The sequence below is a fragment of the Arvicola amphibius genome, chromosome 3 (genome assembly GCF_903992535.2).
Source record: "Arvicola amphibius chromosome 3, mArvAmp1.2, whole genome shotgun sequence".
In the NCBI taxonomy this organism is placed as follows: Eukaryota; Metazoa; Chordata; class Mammalia; order Rodentia; family Cricetidae; genus Arvicola; species Arvicola amphibius.
Genome location: NC_052049.1, coordinates 65,979,571 through 65,997,822, shown reverse-complemented (window position 1 = coordinate 65,997,822; position 18,252 = coordinate 65,979,571).

Sequence of the window (18,252 nt, the reverse complement as noted above, 5' to 3'; positions counted from 1 at the left end):
TCTATTTCAGACAAGAACCTGATGTTGAAGCTTCAAGGCCACATAAACCTGGAATTATATGATGGTAAAATCCCAGTGCTATGTGCAAAAAATGAAACATTGAACCTTTGAATGTGTCTACAGCATGGTTTGTAGCTATCCTCAATCAAAACAGAGCACCCATTGATTTTAGCTCCCCAAACAGGAAGTCTGATTCTCTGAGTGGCCCTCTATGAAGCCTTTCTCCAGCACCTGTTCTTTTCCCCTGAACAAATGTTTGCACTTAGTCAGGAGCAAACTTCTAAAAGTTAAAATTCTATCTAAATTAAGTCAAGTTAGGCCCTGGTTTACAAAAGAAATGATGTAACCAGAGTGTGCTAGTGGGACTGATGTGCCTGTGAACCCATGCCAAGATGCTGCTGCTGCTTCATCTTCTGTTATGATCAGCCCTATGGTCCAAGGTCAAGCAGGGTTTCTCATGTGTTTAGACTTAAAATCCCACTTGCCTTTCCCATGTCTCCTCCACAGTGATCTCATTTATAAAGTCCAGGAACTTGACTGGCATATACCATGTACTTGTGTACCTGTGGACACACCTATGCATGCATACATACATACATATATATATACATATATATATATATATGAAGAATAATTTTCTCATTTGTAAAGCATAATGAGAGTTGATGTGGTATTCCCCTATTCTATGAATAAGTTTTATTACTATTGGTTAATAAAAAATGCTGCTTTGGCCTATGGCAGGGCAGAATAGAGATAGGTGGGAAAACTAAGTCAATGAAGGGAGAAAGAGGTGGAGTTAGGCAAGCAAACGCCAGGTAACTACCAAAGAAGAAAGAAGCCAGAACCTTACCAGTAAGGCACAGCTTAGTGATAATACACAGATTAATAGAAATGGGTTCATATAAAATATAAGAGATAGCTAGGAATATGCGTAAGCCATGGGCCAAACAGTGTTGTAATTAATAGAGTTTCTGTGTGATTATTCGGGTCTAGGTGACCAGGAAACTAAAGTGCAGCCTCCATTTACTGAGTTTACAGAGAGTGGCATGTGTTTATCATGAGTGTACTTGCGTGCCTGTGTACACACCTCGACATATACATGCAGCCTAGTTCAGCCTAATTAGCAAGCACAACATCTTACCTGCCCAATTATAAAAATGTCCAGAACTCTAACCTACCTATATTACTATATCCCTCTTCATGTAGCTGTGAATTAATGCTGATATTAAAGATTTTATGCATTGACAAAATTTACCTTTCCTTCCAGCTTTGCATAAGAGTGAAGCTTCTTTTTGGGATTTTATTATTCATTTATGTTAAAAAAAAATCTTTCCTATTAGTGATATCAGCCAATTAAACACAATGCAATAATCTAATTTTAGCTCCTTCAAAATAATAACTTTGTGACATTTGTACAGAATTCTCAACAGAAGAAGTTCGAATGGCCAAAAGACACTTAAGGTCATGCTCAACCTCCTTAGCAATCAGGGAAATGCAAATCAAAACAACGTTGAGATACCATCTTACACCTGTCAGAATGGCTAAAATCAAAAACACCAATGATAGCCTTTGCTGGAGAGAATGTGGAGTAAGGGGTACACTCATCCATTGCTGGTGGAAATGCAAACTTATGCAACTACTTTGGAAAGCAGTGTGGAGGTTTCTCAGGAAATTTGGGATCAACCTACCCCAGGACCCAGAAATCCCACTCTTGGGAATTTACCCAAGAGATGCCCAATCATATTACAAAAGCATTTGTTCAACTATGTTTATAGCAGAATTATTTGTAATAGCCAGAACCTGGAAACAACTTAGATGCCCTTCAGTGGAAGAATGGATGAAAAAAGTGTGGAATATATACATATTAGAGTACTACTCGGCAGTAAAAAACAATGACATCTTGAATTTTGCATGCAAATAGAGGGAAATAGAAAACACCATCCTGAGTGAGGTAACCCAGGCCCAAAAAAATAAACATGGGATGTACTCACTCATAATTGGTTTCTAGCCATAAATAAAGGACATCGAGCCTATAATTCATAAAAAATCCTAGAGAAGCTATAAAAGAAGGTGAACCCAAAGAAAAACATATAGTTATCCTCCTGGATACTGGAAGTAGACAAGATTGCCAGACGAAAAATGGGAACATGGGGGTGGGGTGGGATGGGGGGATGGAGGATGGGGAGAGAAAAGTGTGAAGTGGAGGATGGGAAAAGCTTGGGGGAATAGGATGGTTGGGATATAGGAAGGGTGGATATGGGAACAAGGAATTATATATCTTAGTTAAGGGAGCCATTCTAGGGTTGGTAGAGACTTGACTCTAGAGGGGTTCCCAGGTGTCCAGGAAGACGCCCCCAGCTAGGTCCTTGGGCAGCTGAGGAGAGGGTGCCAAAAATGTCCAGATCCTATTGCCATAGTCATGAATATCTTGCATATCACCATAGAACCTTCACCTGGCATTGAATGGAGAAAATGATAGAGCCCCACATAGGAGCACCGGACTGAGCTCCCAAGGTCCTGATGAGGAGCAAAAGGAGGGAGATCATGAGCAAGGAAGTCAAGACCGTGAGGAGTGCGTTTACCCATTGAGACGGTGGGACAGATCTAACAGGAGACTACCAAGTCCAGTTGGAATGGGACTGATGGAACAGGGGACCAAACCGGACTCTCTGAATGTGGCTGACGGTGGAGGAGGACTGAGAAACCAAGGACAACGGCAATGAGCATGAACTCTACAGCATGGTCGGGCTCACTATGAGCCTTGTCAGTTTGGTTGCTCACCTTCCTGGACTTAGGGGAAGCTGGGAGGACCTTGGACTTAACATAGTGAAGGGAACCCTGATGGCTCTTTGTCTTGGAGAGGGGCGGAGTGGGGGTATGGGTGGAAGGGAGGGGAGGGAAGGGGGATGAGGAGGGGTGGAGATGGAAATTTTTAATAAAAAAAATGAGAAGAAAAAAATAAAAATAAAAATGTTTTTATGATTACTGTTTAAGTATCTGTTAGATTTAAATTAAAAGTTTAGGGTGGTTTATTAACAAAGATTTTGAGAAACTGAAGTCGTTTTGGTAGAAATTTAAAATGATATGACCACTATAGAATGATAACTATAGAATGATGTACCACTGTAGAATGATATAGCAACTATAGAATGATATAGCCACGGTAGAATGATATAGTCATTATAGAATGACATATGCACTGTACAATGATACAGCCTCGGTAGAATGATATAGCCACTGCAGAAAAAGTGTTTTCAGTTCCTCCCAAAGTTACACTTGGCCTTAGTACATGATCATGAAATTACTCTTTGGTATATATCTAGTTTTAATTGTCAACTAGACACAGTCTAGAAACATCTGGGAAGACAGTTTCAGTGAGGGATTATCTCTACATCAGGTTGGCCTGTGGGCCTGTTGGGGTGTGGGTTGTCTTGATTCTGTTAATACTGCAGAATCTAGTCCGTTGTGGGTCCCACAACTCTGTATTTGCATCCTGAACTATATAAGATTGGGGAAAGTGAGTTAAGTAGTAATTATGCATGTATTCCTGGTCTCTTTCCTCTAAACTGTGGGTGTGGCTAGCTTGTTGAGCTCCTACCATGATTTCCATGCAATGATGGGGAAATTGTAGTGAAAATAAACTTTTTCTGCACTAAGGTCCTTCTTTCTCAGGGTATGAGACAGCAACAGAAATAAAACTATAATGATTCCAAAACTGAAAGCAAAAGCACAAACAGATGCCAACATAAGCAAGTTCATAAAAATATTGCCCAGTCTCTAAGGTCCACAACACAGCACTCACCACTCCATATTGGTACCTATCAATAAATTAGTGAATGAACAATTCTGGCACCACTGAATTATTAAGCCACAAATCTGAATGAAATTCTATGCAAAGATGGATTCAGAAAACATGCTAAATGAAACAGAAATTATGCTAAATAGAACATGAAAGAGCAAATATATTTGGATTCCACTTCCATGAATATTTGAGTTCCTTCCTACTCAATCTAAGTTACTTTCAGTTTAGACTGGGTGGTTTATAAGTAATAGAAATGTTCTTCTCAAAACTCATGAGAATGAAAATATCACAATCAAGAGGCCAGCAGATTTAGTGTCTAGTGAGAACCTGGTCTGCTTCAGAGGTGGCACATTCTTGTTGCGTGCTTATGTGATGCAAGTGCCGAGAATCTAACTCAGGTTCCCCTCAAAACCAACATGCTCATAACCCATGAGTCATCTCTCCAGCCCCTAAACACTGCACTAGATGATCAAAGTAGTTAGCATAATTTCACAATACAAACATAGTTTAGAGGAATAATCTTGATATGTTGTCCAATCTAGATTAGAGATCATGACCTTCCTGTCTCTGCTTCCTAAATATGTGGAGTTACAAGTGCATGTTCTAGTGGCTGACTGTGCATTATGTATTGAGGCTAATAGGAATTAATTTAGTATATTTCTACAAAATATTTAGTGCAATTTGACTCATTATTTTTCATAGCAACTATTATTCTTTATACTCTGTGTGTGTGTTTGTGTGTCCATGTGTGCGTGCATGCACACATGTACATGTACCAAATCCAGTTTCTGAAAGCGGTAAAGAGCACACAGTCTTTCAATTCATTAGATGAGAAAATAAACATAAAATTTACCTTTGCAATTCTGTTGAAGTTCACAGAAAAATACCCTTCTTGAGGTTTATTAAACTCTAATCATTTTCTTGAAAGATTAGCAGCAATTATCATTAAGGTTTAAGCACTTAGCTGTGACTACTGCAATAAATCTTATTAAGATAACTGAAACATACTTTTTCTGCATGTAGCAACCTGTCTCAGAATCACGACCATCTGTAAGTGGTGATTGCCTGGCGCACACAGATGGGAATAAAACAGCTGTAAAGCTATACCATTCTTTAATCATCAGTTGGTACCAAACAAACTGAACCTTGAGTCAGACTATTTGCATTTGAAAGATTATATGATCGCTGTAATTAACAAATACTCATCCAGTCTCTTATATAAAATGAATTATGAGTACCTGATTAAAAATAACACTTGAACTGTGCAGACCCCCGCTCTAATCTCTGACAGACCATAAAATAATCATATGCTAACAACAGAGGAACTGGTTTCAAGTTTTCATAGCACACAATTCCCCTGCAGATTTAAAATGACAGAAGAAGGGAAGAGAATAATTTATTCTTTCTGGCTTTCAGCACAGAATCATAAGACCTCGGAATCTGTAACTTCAGGGCTCCACTAAACTGCTGTCAACCTAAATTAGTTACAAAGGTGAGTCCTGCCCTGCCTTGCTTCCCCTCAAGGCAAGGGAAAGGCAGATCCCTGTTACTCGCAAAGCCCACATCACGGAGTGAAAAAAAAAAAATCAAGGAGATCAATATCTTTCTGTGAGTGACCACATACTGCCCAACCTGATCTCCATCCACTGCAGTAGTAGCCAGAGGACAGGGACATGAGCTATGTGCAACAAAGAATGTGAATTTGCAGCTGAGACTGCTTTGCTTCCAGTCCAGAGTGTATTAGCAAGATGACCAACAAGTTACTTAACCACTACAGTTTCCTCATCTATTAAAAAGAAGAGACAAAGATACACACACATGTACACACACACATCCACACACGCATACATACAGGTGCAAATACACACATACAAACACACAGGTACTCAAACACACAGGTGCACACATGACGTGGGAAGTCCCTCTGTATATGTGTTGCTTTTATTGGTTAACAAATAAAGAAGCTGTTTCAGCCAGTGGCTTAGCAGAATAGAGCTAGGTGGGGAAAACTAAACTCAATGCTGGGAGAAAGAAGGCAGAGTCAGTAAGACTCTGTGTAGCTGCCACAGGAGAAAGACATGAGCTGCCAGCTGGAACCTCGCCAGTAGGCCATGAGCCTAGAGGTAAAAAATAAAATAATAGAAAAGGGTTAATTTAATATGTAAGAGCTTGCTAGGAATATGCTGCAGTGATTGGTCAAACAGTGATTTAATTAATACAGTTTCTGTGTGGTTATTTCAGGAGTGTGGGTGGCCAGGAAACAGGCAAGCAGCTTCCTACAACACACATATACATACACACATAAACACAGGTACACACATGCCCAAAGGTACACACACATACATACATGGACACACCATTACATATGCACACATACATACCCATGTGTGTGTGCGCGCGCACACACACACACACACACACACACACACACACACACACACATATATATATATATATATATAGTACTCACATACATACACATGTACACATACACCCAAACAGGTGCATACACTCTTGCACATGTACACACACATGTGCACACACGAACACATGCACACCAGATTCTTATGCACCAGGAATGGCTAACACAACTTTTTAAATAAGGTATTAATGAAGGGTAATTCATGACAGTCAGCCTTAGCATCTAATGTTGACTATTAGGTCATCTTTCAGTCTCGATTAAAATAAAGTATTTTTACTTTGCCAAGAATTCATTTAGCAATGATAAGCAAGTATCTAGAGAGAGGCAGACCACCTAGCTTAAGTTTTGCTTCTTTGCCCAATAGTTGAATGCCTTTGGCAAAGGGGTCAACCTCTCTGTGCTTCTTCTCACTCCTCTGAAAAGTAGGTATGGCAACAATCCACCCGCAGTGTTGTTAGGTGTGGGACTTGAGTCAACATACACACATTTAGAGCAAGTCCAGGTATCTACGACTTCTCCCTAAACAACCTGCTACTCACATATAAGCTTGACCCTGGGGATGGACTAGAGCCCTGACATGGTCCCTGTCTTCACATAGTTTATAGCCTACTGGGCCACAGACTTTGAAAAATAAATATGAAAATTCTTAACTGGAAATTACAGAAGAGAGACCAGGAAGGAATCTGAGTATAATCAGCAAGCCTGAGCTACCTGGGCTAATTGTTTCATGTCAGGGTCTCCATCCATAAGTCTCCCAAATGCTACCTCTAGGCTGGGCAATAAAAAAAAATACATCTTGAGGAACAGTGGTCCTACACGGTGACATCTCCACATGCTGGGGCTTTAGTTTTCTTCACGATGCCTGACCATCTTAAATACAACTTCTTTCTTGGTATTTATCTGAAGTAAACTTGCTATTATTATTGGCAGGAAAAGTTTTCTTAACCTCACATGACCTCATGCTTTGAGACGCCAGATGCTGAAGAATATTGAAATTATATTTAAAGCAGTGTTACACTCAAATTAAGATGTATTTTCTGCTAGATTACACTTTTAAAAGACCGTCATCACATATTATATACACTTAGATATCAAATGACTGCATTTACATTTGAACCAAAATAAAAGCTGAAAGTGGTTAATGAAGTTCTAATTCATAGCCTTGAATGCTTTTAGCCTACTACATCCAAATTATTTTTTTAATAACTACCACTAGGAAGGCTAATGTAGTGCAGATGACACCCCAAATATTTGCAATAGGTCACATGATACCACGGCAGCAGCTCAACAATTGACTATAATAGGTTTAAGAAGGAATGATAGGCTGCGTTGATGTTTAAATAGATAATATTTTCTATTAAATCCTTAAAAAAAAACCTTGATTAACACCAGAAATATTTCACACTTCGCCAAAAGAAACCGTCATTAAGGAAATTTTCGCTGGGTTATATACAATATGCTCATCTGTTAACATGAACTTGTTTTTACTCTATATTCAAAGCTGTATGTTTATTTCTCTGTTCTAGTTGAGTTCTAAATGCCAAAAATACGAAGCAGATGTGGTGACTTTCTGTGTACTCCGAAGCACAATCATGCTTCTTTGAATTGCTTAGGCTAAACAGTTGCCCTCCCTAACACACATGGAAGATTGGAAATGTTTTACAGCCAAGAATTCAGCCTGCTACCTGTCAAGAAATCGAACTGGCAGGCCACAGCTGGCTGATTGCGATGGATGCTTCCTGCGCGTCCTCCCAGCCAGAGCCTGAGAGCATAAAATGTACACAGGGCAAACCTCAGCTAAGGGGGTGGACCATCTTACCCTGAAGAGGGTTAGCCGCTAGATAGCGAGCTGGAGATCCACTTGGTGCAGCAGTTAAACGTGGCTCTGTGTTCAGTCGTCCAGCTTCTGAGTTAACAGTAGGCTGGCCAATAGCCAAGAGCAAAGGAGAAAACCTCGCAAAGCAAGAGTTTTAGCCCTGATTCCTCTAAACCTGTGTCTGCCAGATCAGCCAGTATTTCTTTTATTTTCCATGGTTTATTTTTTTATATTTAAAAATTTCCATCTCCTCCCCTCCTCCTCCCCCTTCCCTCCCCTCCCCTCCACCCATAATCCCCCCTCCCTCCCTCTCCAGGCTAAGGAGCCATCAGGATTCCCTACTCTATGTTAAGACCAAGAACCTTCCAACTCCCCCCAGGTCCAGGAAGGTGATCGACCAAGCTGAGAAGGCTCCCACAGAGCCCGTCCATGCAGAAGAATCAGAGCCCAGTGCCATTGTCCTTTGCTTCTCAGTCAGCCCCCACTGTCGGCCACATTCAGAGAGTCCGGTTTGGTCGCATGTTCCATCAGTCCCATTACAACTGGAGTTGGTGATCTCCCATTAGTTCTGTCCCACCGTCTCCATGGGTGAACGCACCCCTCACGTTCCTGACTTTCTTTCTCATGTTCTCTCTCCTTCTGCTCCTCATCAGGACCTTGGGAGCTCAGTCCAGTGCTCCAATGTGGGGCTTAGTCATTTTCTTCATCTATCGCCAGGTGGAGGTTCCCTCACGGACCTGACTTTCTTTCTCATGTTCTCTCTCTTTCTGCTCCTCATAAGGACCTTGGGAGCTCAGTCCAGTGCTCCAATGTGGGGCTCAGTCTTTTTCTTCATCTATCGCCAGGTGGAGGTTCCCTCACGGTCCTGACTTTCTTTCTCATGTTCTCTCTCCTTCTGCTCCTCGTCAGGACCCTGGGAGCTCAGTCCGGTGCTCCAATGTGGGACTCAGTCATTTTCTTCATCTCTCGCCAGGTGGAGGTTCTATGGTGATATGCAAGAAATTCATCAGTATGGCTATAAGAACTGGCCTTTTCAGGCTCCCTCTCCTCAGTTGCCCAAGGAACTAACTGGGGGCGTCTCCCTAGGAACCTGGGAACCCCTCTAGGGTCAAGTCTCTTGACAACCCTCAGGTGGCTCCCTAAATTAAGATATATGCTTCCCTGCTCCCATATCCACCCTTCCTGTATCCCAAGCATCCCATTCCTCCGAGCTCCCCCCATTCTCCCCTTCACGCTTTTCTCTCCCCATCTTCCCTTGGCCGCGTCTCGCCCCACCCTCAAGTTCCCAATTTTTGCCTGGCGATCGTGTCTACTTCCAATATCCAGGAGGATTACTATATCTTCTTGGGGGGGTTCACCTTCTTATTATCTACTCAAGGATCCCAAATTATAGGCTCGATGTCCTTTAATTATGGCTAGAAACCGATTATAAGTGAGTACATCCCATGTTCATCTTTTTGGGTCTGGGTTACCTCACTCAGAACAGTGTTTTCTATTTCCATCCATTTGCATGCCAAATTCAAGATGTCATTGTTTTTTACCGCTGAGTAGTATTCTAGCATGTATATATTCCATAGTTTCTTCATCCATTCTTCCACTGAAGGGCATCTAGGTTGTTTCCAGGATCTGGCTATTACAAATAATGCTGCTATGAACATAGTTGAGCAAATGCTTTTGTAGTATGATTGGGCATCTCTTGGGTAGATTTTCAATAGTGGAATTGCTGGGTCCTGGGGTAGGTTGATCCCGAATTTCCTGAGAAACCGCCACACTGCTTTCCAAAGTGGTTGCACAAGTGTGCATTCCCACCAGCAATGGATGAGTGTACCCCTTACCCCACAACCTCTCCAGCAAAGGTTATTATTGGTGTTTTGGATTTTAGCCAATCTGACAGGTGTAACATGATATCTCAAAGTTGTTTTGATTTGCATTTCCCTAATAGCTAAGGAGGTTGAGTATGACCTTAAGTGTCTTTTGGCCACTTGAACTTCTTCTGTTGAGAATTCTCTGTTCAGTTCAGCGCCCCATTTTTTAATTGGGTTAATTAGCTTTTTAAAGTCTAGTCTCTTGAGTTCCTTATATATTTTAGAGATCAGACCTTTGTCAGTTGCAGGGTTGGTGAAGATCTTTTCCCAGTCAGTAGGCTGCCTTTGTGTCTTAGTGACAATAGTCTTTGCTTTACAGAAGCTGCTCAGCTTCAGGAGGTCCCATTTATTCAATGTTGCCCTTAATGTCTGTGCTGCTGGGGTTATACAGAGAAAACAGTCTCCTGTGCCCATATGTTGTAGAGTACTTCCCAATTTGTCCTCTATCAAGCTCAGTGTGTTCCGATTAATATTCAGGTCTTTAATCCATTTGGACTTGAGTTTTGTGCATGGTGATAGATATGGATCTACTTTCATTCTTCTACAGGTTGACATCCAGTTATGCCAGCACCATTTGTTGAAGATGCTCTCTTTTTTCCATTGTGTACTTATGGCTCCTTTTTCAAAAATCAGGTGTTCGTAGGTTTGTGGTTTAAGATCCGGGTCTTCTATACGATTCCATTGGTCGACTTCTCTGTTTTTATGCCAATACCAAGCTGTTTTCAATACTGTAGCTCTGTAATAGAGTTTGAAGTCAGGGATGGTAATGCCTCCAGAAGTACCTTTATTGTATAAGATTGTTTTGGCTATCCTGGGTTTCTTGTTTTTCCATATAAAGTTGATTATTGTCCTCTCAATCTCTGTGAAGAATTTTGATGGGATCTTAATGGGGATTGCATTGAATCTATAGATTGCTTTTGGTAGAATTGCCATTTTTACTATGTTGATCCTCCCAATCCATGAGCAGGGGAGATCCTTCCATTTTCTGGTATCCTCTTCAATTTCTTTCTTCAACGACTTAAAGTTCTTGTGAAATAAATCCTTCACTTCCTTGGTTATAGTTACTCCCAGATAAATGGAGAGAAACTCAAGGCTATCCCACTAAATTCAGGAACACGACAAGGCTGTCCACTCTCTCCTTATCTCTTCAATATAGTACTTGAAGTTCTAGCAATAGCAATAAGACAACATAAGGGAATCAAGGGGATTCGATTTGGAAAGGAAGAAGTTAAACTTTCGTTATTTGCAAATGATATGATAGTGTACATAAGCAACCCCAAAAACTCCACCAAAGAACTCCTACAGCTGATGAACTCCTTCAGTAACGTGGCAGGCTACAAGATCAACTCCAAAAAATCAGTCGCCCTCCTTTACACAAAGGATAAGGAAGCAGAGAGGGAAATCAGAGAAGTATCACCTTTCACAGCCTGTATTTCAAAAGCACATGATGTTGGTTTTTCTTTTGCTGAGAATAGTTTCAAAACATGTGGAAATTGCTATAATTGAAGAGAAGTCTTGAAACAAATGGTAATTTTGTTCTCAAAAAGGAAACTTTCTTCAGGCTGTGGGAGGTGAGGAAAGGAAGTTTCCTCTTCTTCTAAAATAAGTGAATGCTGAAAACCATGGCATTCATAGAACCCTGCCTTCATCTGGGCAATTTTCAACCTCAAAGGGGTTTTTAAAACAAAAGTTACAGGAGGGTATGTTTTAATAGGAATATATACAGACAACCAGGTCCATGAGGTCATAAGCTTAATGCAAATAAGCAGGCAAGTATACCAATAAAGTATATGTTTTTCCGTAAAGAGAACCATGAACCAACATTCAGTCATTCAGAATTCATTTACTTAATGTAGACTTGAACATTCTGCTGCATGTTAATGAGGCTGAAATGAAAATACAAATGATTTGCTCACACATGCAAAGGGGGAAAGGGTGGGGAAAATCTTACAGCGGTAAGGACTCATTCCTCCCTGTAGCCAGGACCCTGGGTCCTCTGAGAGTGCAAAACATAGACAGACATTCTGCCTGAAGGAAACTAAGATGCTTTCACTTCATTTACCCTAGGTCAGGCCAGATTTTCAGACTAGTTCATAACATTCAATGGCTGCTCTTGTCTGCTCTCACTGATCCACTTAAACAAACTGAATGTGTGAGAAAGAACATCAGAAGACCTTGATACATTGGCTCTTTATCCTGAGAAGCACCTTATCCCACCTCACCTTTGCCAGGTATATGAACTCATTATCATTATTTTCATTTAGCCAGTAGCATCGAGGGATACTTGGGAGGGTTCTGTGTAATTTAATTGCTACATTGTGCAGACTATATTATCTGCAGCCTCCCATGACCACCTGACATTTCTAGTGTGCTGTCCTGGCTTCCTTAAGAGAGGTAGCTTGTCTGTGTTCATCGAATCAGATGGGGCTGAGCAAGCTGGAAGATGAGGCCCAGGAGACACGAATGCACGAGGCAGCACTTTACACATGCCAACCATCGTATCAACAAAAAGAGCAGTCCTAATCCAAGTGCTGTACGCTTATGAAGGAAGTGGAGATGTCGCTTCTTCAGTGACTAGTTATCGGGGAGACAGTGGTTGGGGGGTAGAAACAACTGCTTCCCACACGCTGCTTCCAGAGCCCGTTCCAGCACTCTCACAAATAATTTTGCTTTACATATAGATCAAGTCCTTGAACATAGACAAGGACAAATGCAACTTGTCTTTTGACTCCATATCACAAGGTAAAGGAGAATACCCACTGAGGAACAATACCTGTAAGTGAGTAAAGAACAGGCCAACGGATGCAGAACAAGAAGCCTGCGGCTTGTGACATTCATACTGAATCTTCGAGAAGCTCAAACTGGAGGTACCGTCACTGTACAGTGGCTTGTGCTTGCCCCAGCTGTGAAGGAAGGCAAAGACACACTTCTCTCAGACACTATGAAGGGTATGTCCTGGGTGGCTTTGTGTGTGAACCTGGCACAAGCTTCAGAAATATGGGAAAGGAGTGTCAGCTGAGGAAATGCCTCCCTGAGATCCAGCTACACGGCATTTTCTCATTTAGTGACCAACGTGGGGGAATGGTGGGGGAGGGGTCAGCTCATGGTGGGTGGTGGCATCCCTGGGCTGCTGGTCCTGGGTTCTATAAGGAGGTGGCCTGAGCAAACCAGGGAAAGCAAGCCAGTAAGCAGCTCTCCTCCATGGCCTCTGCGTTAGTTCCTGCCTCCGGGATCCTATTCTGTTTGAGTTCCTGTCCTGACTTCCTTCAGTGATGGACAGCAATGCTGAAGTGTAAGCCCAATAAACCCTTTCCTCCCCAACTTGATTTTTGACCATGGTGTTTTGTCATAACAATAGAATTCCTAACTAGGACAGGGTGGAAAACTACCTCAGCTCGTTGCCTACCACATAAATATTAAGCTCAGCAAATGTGAATAGTATAATAGTTATGACAGGAGTGCACGAGAAGCAAGCCAAAGAAGCAGAGATGAGATGGGGAAAGCTCTGTAGAAGATGAGGCTGCACTTAGGCCAACACCAGAGCTTGCCTGGGACAGTCAGACAGATGGATCGGGGCACATACCCAACAGCCGCCTGTGAACACCCACCACTCAAGAGCCTGGAACATGCTAGGGAAATTTGCCCTGTGGAGACCAATCAGCTGGGCTGTGTCATCCCGTGTGGGAGTTTGACAACCAAACGGCACTCACAGTGTGAGCAGTGGTGTAATGTGGTGAACACTAAGTGGAGCTCAGGATTTCCATCTCCATGCAGAAGTGCCACCACAGATTATTCTCTTTGGGGACACATATGTAATTCCATATTAACTCCAATCACATGTTATTAGGTGCACTCCTGTCAGAGAGGTTTGAAAGCTGTATCTAGTCAATTAGAAGGACTAACTAAGGAGACTGTGGAAACACGCCCAGTCTTTTTACAAAAATCTCCAATTACAATGAACCTCAGTTACTCAAGAATAAAATATTCGACTGCATGGTTCGTTCTGAGCTACAGAATGTCACTGCTATAGAAGCTGTAGAGGCCAGTGCTTTGAAACACAAGAAAAAGAGCATTTCAAATTATAAAAAAATGATAATTATTTAACATATTTCCCACCCCCATAATAGTTTCTCCTAAAGTGTGCGGTTGCACAGGATGATTTATATACAAATATGTAGATGTATACAAACTGAAATGCCAAACACTGAAAAGGAGCTCAAATGAGTGGGCATTACAGATGGAATAGAGTTTATAAGAAACCCTGCTTTTTAGTAATGAGATGTTTTCTGAGCTCTCTTTCATTCTGGAAAACTACTTGGAGACAAGTCATGTTTCAGTAAGATGAAAAGGAAACACACAAGGTGTCTTACAGATCTGGAAAGACAGCATCTGACTGAAGGAAGTCTTGTGTAATGGGTCAAAGAGTGGGGTGAGAATTCAGGTGGCACAGGAAGTAAAAGCCCTCTTGGTAACCATGTGCATAACTGCTATGGTTTGCACTGTATCAAACCCAGGAAAGTTCTAATAGATTTTGTCAGCTTTCTGCTGCTTGGGAACAATTCAATATATGTACTCACCAACTACAGCGACCACAGAAGAGAGGAAGAGAGAAAAGGTTTGTTGGTTTTACGTTCCTTTCTAAAATGTTTACAAATCGTGTGCTTGTAATCTGTGGAGCCTCAAATGTGTCTGCAGACTCCCAGGTTTAAAGTTTTCAAGACGTAACTAATTGTCACATTAACCAGACATTTCCTCAGAAAATCTTCCTACCATGCAGGGAAAAGTAAGTAAAAAATAATGTTGTCAATATTTCCAACACGAACAGTAAGCATAGCAGCTTTACTCTAAAGGCTGTAATCAGATTACTGACCTGATTAGCCAGACAACTCTCACATAAAATTAAACAGGTCTTCAATTAGGACTGTTTCTGCAGGTGACTAAGCCATGTGCTGATTCTCACTAGTTCCCTTAATTCATTGACACTATGCTTCTCTCTCTCCCTCCATCTCTCTCCCTCCCTCCCTCCCTCCCTCCCTCCCTCCCTCCCTCTCTCTCCCTCTCTCTCTCTCTCTCTCTGTCTCTCTCTGTGTGTCTCTCTCTCTCGCTCGCTCTCTCTCTCTCTCTCTCCCCCTCTCTCTCCATTTTTTAACTTTAACTTCCTCTGTACTATGTCTGTTATCAAATATGTCTTCCCCACACAGTGGGCGGACACAGCCACTAATAGCTCCAAGTGCGCCTTCTATCAATTTAATGATCCAAATGAAAGAGAAAGTTGGCTCTGTCTCCCTAATGTTTGCAACATACATACAAGTAACTATACAGACTGAGCAGATTGTATTTATGTATTTAGGAATATATGTGTGTGTATTTACATATCCATATATGTACATAACATCAATCAATTAATTTTAAAAAGTGGCCTTGAATTTGGAAGAGAGCAAGGAATGGTCCATATAAGATTTTGCAGGTAGGAAGGGATAGAAAATGGTGTAATTATAATCTGAAAAATATGTAACTTTTAAAATGAGCAAATAAGTTCTCATTTTTTAATCAGACTGGCAACTCATGTACAGTGCCCACCCATAATCACGTGTTCCTTCTAAATTTTGTAATGCTGCTATGGCAAGCTTGGATTAAAAGCCTGCCCTTGAAGGCTGCCTGAGTTTAGTGTTTTCGGGTCTTTGGGTGAACATGAAGGAAATTTAGTTCACATGAAAGGGAAATAAGCTGAAAAATGCATATTTTCACTACTCAAATAAATATCATCTTAGATTTCTAAGATTCCTTTAATCACATGTTTAAACAATATGTAAAAGCATGTTGTCTACAGGGGCAAGTACTAGACTTGATGATGCTCTCATCAACACACGAACGTCATTGACGTATGGTAGCAAAAACATTGCTGGGAGAATTCAAGAACGTATTTTAGGTCCATACCCATTCCATCTATTTATTCCTTGGCTTTTATTTAAATTTAAGAAAAATTCAGCTTCAATAGAGAGTGGAGTTGTACACAGGCAGCAAAGCTCAATTGCAAGCATCCTGAGAGTACATACAATGCCACGACTAAAGGCCTGAAAGCCAACAGTCAGACCCCCACCAGAACTGCAGTCGTCTAGAAATGCTGGTGCTTGCAGTGCCTCTGAGGAAGAGGTGTCCCTATCAGCCTCTGACCATTGCTACTAAGCGGTGCATATTGAAAGGTCAGGTCTCCACCTAAGAGTAGTAACCAGGTTTACCCATGGATCTTTTTATTCTTGAAGAAAAGCAGAAAGACTAGGGCTTTGAAAGTTTCAAGTTTCCAATCATCAGACTGCCTTAGAGAGGGCAAATCATTGCTGTCCTTTCTTTTTATTTCTTTTTTTCCTTTCTTTTTTATTTATTTTTTATTATTAAAAATTTCTGCCTCCTCCCTGCCTCCCATTTACCTCCCCCTTCCCCCTCCACTCCCCCTCCCTCTCCTATCCAGAGAGCAGTAAGGGTTCCCTGTCCTGTGGGAAGTCCAAGTTCCTCCCCCCTCCATCCAGGTCTAGGAAGGTGAGCCTCCAAACAGGCTAGCCCAGCACTCCAAAGCCAGTATGTGTAGTAGGATCAAAATCCAGTGCCATTGTCTTTGGCTTCTCAGCAGCCCTCATTGTCTGCCATGTTCAGGGAGTCCGGTTTTGTCCCGTGCTTTTTCAGTCCCAGTCCAGCTGGCCTTGGTGAGCTCCGATTGGATCAGCCCCACCATCTCGGTGGGTGGGTGGGTGCACCCCTCGCGGTCCTGACTTCCTTGCTCATGTTCTGCCTCCTTCTGCTCCTCATTTGGAACTTGGGAGCTCAGTCCGGTGTTCCAATGTGGGGCTCTGCCTCTATCTCCATCCATCGCCAGACGAAGGTTCTATGGTGATATGCAAGATATTCATCAGTATGGCTATAGGATCTAGCCTTTTCTGGCTCCCTCTCCTCAGCTGCCCAAGGAAGTAGCTGGGAGCATCTCCCTGGATACCTGGGAACCCCTCTAGAGTCAAGTCTCTTGACAACCCTAAAATGGCTCTCTTAATTAAGATATAAAACAATCTTTTTGTTTTACATACCAATCCCAGTTCCCTCTCCCTCCCCTCTTCTGTTCCAACAATACCCCCACTCCACCTCCCATTCACTCCTCAAAGAAGGTGAGGCCTCCCATGGGTATTCAACAAAGTCTGTGTCTAGGCTGAGCAAGGTATCCCTCCATAAGGAATGGGTTCCACTAAGCCAGTTTAGTCACTAAGGATAAATACTGGTTCTACTGTCAGTAGCTGTACAAGCAGCTCCGGCCACACAGCTGTCACCCACTCAGAGGGCCTACTTCAGTCCTATCCTGTACAGGTTCCCCAGCTGTCATTCTGGAATCAGTGAGCTCCCACTTTCTCCAGTCATCTGTTTCTATGGGTTTCCCCATCATGGTCTTGACCCCTTTGTTCATATTATCACCCCTCCCTCACTGCACCTGAATTCTGGGAGCTCAGCCAAGTGCTTAGCTGTGGATCTCTGCATCTCTTTTCATCAGTTACTCTATGAAGGTTCTATGATGACAATTAAGGTAGTCATCAATCTGATTTCAGGGAAAGGACATTTTAGGCACCCTCTCTACTGTTGCTTAGATTCTTAGCCAGAGTCATCCTTATGGATTCCTGGAAATTTCCCTAGTACCCGGTTTCCCACTATCTAGATATCTCTTTCCTAGCTCTTCCTCTCTGTCCTTTCCCTAACTCGACCTTCCTGATCCCTCATGTTCTCTGAGCACTTCCCCTTCTCCCCTCCCAACTTCCCTTCCACCCTCTCCTCTCCTCCCCATACTCCCAATTTACTCAGGAGATCTTGACCTTCTGTTTCCAAAACATTCTTATTTCTAGCACAGATGGTTGCCATACTGTTGGATAGTGTATCACAGAGAATTCAGTATGACTGTGGCCACTGCAAGCCTCATACACAGGCTTTCTCAAAAATAACCCAATAGCTTCATATACAGGCTTTCTCGGTAATCATTTTTTTCCTAGAATGGCATGGGATTTGGGAGTAAGTCACAATGTTTAATGTTAACAGTAAAAATTGTGCTACTCAGCTGGAAAACTGAGTGAGGGAAGCAATAAACAATAGAACTGAAAGAAAAGTTCCAGCTAAATGTGTGAGAGCTTAAGACACCCAAGGATCATATAAGATCACTAATGAAGAGCTAATAGAGTACAAATTTCACGTGATTCCTTCTTATAAACATTGCTCTTTAAAATGATGTAGGTGCCGTGCTAAGTGCTGCACTATATGCATCCCCTCAAGCAGCTCCCAAGTGATGCTGTCAAAAAAGCATGAAGAAATGAGACAGTGG